Here is a 2,855-nt window from a genome sequence, read left to right on the forward strand (position 1 = left end):
CTTGCCATTTGATGTGCCTGATAATTTCACAAATAGAAATGAAATGGAACAAGTTAAACATTGAGAAAGTGTTGTTTAATTTATTTATTTCCTCCAAAAAGTTTTGCATTAGTAGGTAATTCTTGTTTATTATTCGTATAAGCTCACATTTTAGTATATAGTATATCTGCATATGGATTGTGCAATAATGTAAAGGATGAATCATTGATTTGCATATAACTATTGACCCTGATTAATATTAAGTGATTCACCATTAAATCAAATATTCGGAGGTGAATTCTTTTAGGATTAATTAACTTGGTAAGAATTATATCTAGCCTTAGTGAAGAAGCAAAACTTCAAGATTACCCTTTGTTTGTGATTATTGCCCCAATCCACAGCAAACTTAATGGATCTGCACTTCTCATCGTCCTTTATGGGCCAATGGTGGTGTACTGGAATCAGTCCTCTTGTGAAAAAATCATAGTATTTAGGTTTTACAAGTAGAGTGGTAGAGTCACATGACAGAATGTATTTTTGACTGACTGACCAAGCAGAACCTTCAATGTACACCTTATATCTGCACGATCATGATTGAATTGAAACATTTATTTATTGATAAACTGAACTTATATATCCAATAACAAAAATATATTATTACATATAATTACAACTGAAGCATGAATGGACAGTTTTAATGTTATACCTATAAGTGCATTGACTTGGCAAGTCTGATTTGTTGAACCCCTCTTGTAATTCTCGAAACCAATCCTGAAACAAAATTTTCATTTGTCAAGAAGGAAGCTATATATGTGGCTTTATTGTGAGCATAAGGCTCTCTGTTCAGCCATGGTATCCTCGTAGTGCCTTCTTTCAATTCTCCCAACAAAATATGCCATGGCTTTATATTAATCTCTGCCCTGTGCACCACACATACAATACTTTTTACTTATATAAAAATTAAGGTCGCGTTAGGGGTGATTGTCAATTTTCAATTTTCCATTTTAAAATATAATTTCGAAATACAAACATGTTCAACAAAAATTGCACTAAGTTGATTTTTTACATCTTTCTGAAATGGTTTTTATCACATATAACAAAAAATAAAATTTTGTTTAATTTATTGATTATTGTTTATGTTTTAACCTTTACTGTTTTTTTATAATATTTTTTTAATTATTTTTATTATGTTTAATTCTTTTTAATATTACATGATTTTATATTGGATTGTGATAAGATTAAATATTTAAATTATTTTATCTATTAAATAATTTTTTAAAATCTAAAAATTAAAATAAACTGAAACTAAAAACTCCAAACATAAACTGAGTTTAATTTTTAATGATTTTGAAACTGAACACAAAAAACTACTTCTAGAATTGTGTCCTAAACAATGTAATAAAAATATAATTCTATTGTATATTTGTATAATAAAATCATATTTATGTAAAAAGAATACTTTTAGAATTTTCTAATTTTCTACCCACATGGGTAATGTAAATAGCAATATAAAATCCTACTTAGCCCACTACGATAAACAAATTTTGAAAATTTTCACTCATAAATGGACTCCTTTAGATGTCCACACATAGGTCCTTCTAGACTTGAATGACAAATTGAAAGGTACCAAAAAAAAAGGTTTTGATATAATAATCACATGCTAAAAGGTTAATTTGTGTATTGTGAATTATTGATTTTGTTTATTATATATCCTTTTTCTTTTTTTTCCAAATTTTAATTATTTGGCAGTTTTACACTGATGACAAAATATTTGTAATACCTTAACAACGTTTTATCACATGATTTTTACGTCATAACCCAAGTGAAAAATCATATGATTATCGCATCATCATTATTTAACAGTGGTTTTTTATTTATGAAAGTGACTGAGCAATGACAAACAGAATTATAGATTAAGACCGCCCAAAAGATAATTGAGAGACTAATAATCACTTTCGTAGAAGGATGAAGAACTAAAAGTTGATAAAATTCAAATTCTTAACCATTCATTTAAAGAGTCAGAATCTATCACACTATTCAGACCAATCAGTACTAAAGAACAATTTATAAATATTAACCAAAAATAATGAAAGCTGGCTACACTGGTTTTCAATGGGAAGAGTCTGAGAAACTACTTAGTATTGAGGGAATGGAGCAATGGCAGGTTCATCTGAGAGATCTACATCATCAAAAGGTTGTGGAGAAATTGAAGAGAGTGCACAGGTCCTGCAGCCACCATACCTGAGCTTTTGATCTCACCCATTTGTCGACCAGCATTTGCACCTTCTGCTACACAGCACACAATTTGGGAAGAAACATGAAAGACAAAACTTATAATTTGTTAGACAATTTATTATCGTATATCATTTTGTGTGTTCAGTTCTGAAAATGTTTTTTAGATGCGTATTCATAAAAGATAAAAATAAATAGAAAACAAAAGTAACTACATACAATATTAGATCAATTTGTTTTTGTTACAATATTAGATCAATTTAATTAAGACAGAACCGTATGTCAAATATATAATTCATGCATTCAATGATAAAAATTAGAATTATTTTTAGTTAATTAGCAATGTAAAAATTGATGCTGTGTTATAGTTTTTTATTTTTAAATCACAAGGTATTTTTTATTAAAGATAATCTACTTGTTCAATAGAAATAGAATTATTATAGATGATACATTTTTATATATAAATATTTAATGTAATTATATATTTAATTGATCAATACACTTTGTGTTTTATGGTGTGATAGTTAGACAAGATCATATCGATGCAAGTGAACAGTGTGAGCTAGGTTTGTATGATGGCTATGATAATGAGGAATTAAGTTTGGTCACTAGCTACTACTACTAGTCAATGGAGAACCTGTTGC

The sequence above is a fragment of the Glycine max genome, chromosome 16 (assembly GCF_000004515.6).
Source record: "Glycine max cultivar Williams 82 chromosome 16, Glycine_max_v4.0, whole genome shotgun sequence".
Lineage (NCBI taxonomy): Eukaryota > Viridiplantae > Streptophyta > Magnoliopsida > Fabales > Fabaceae > Glycine > Glycine max.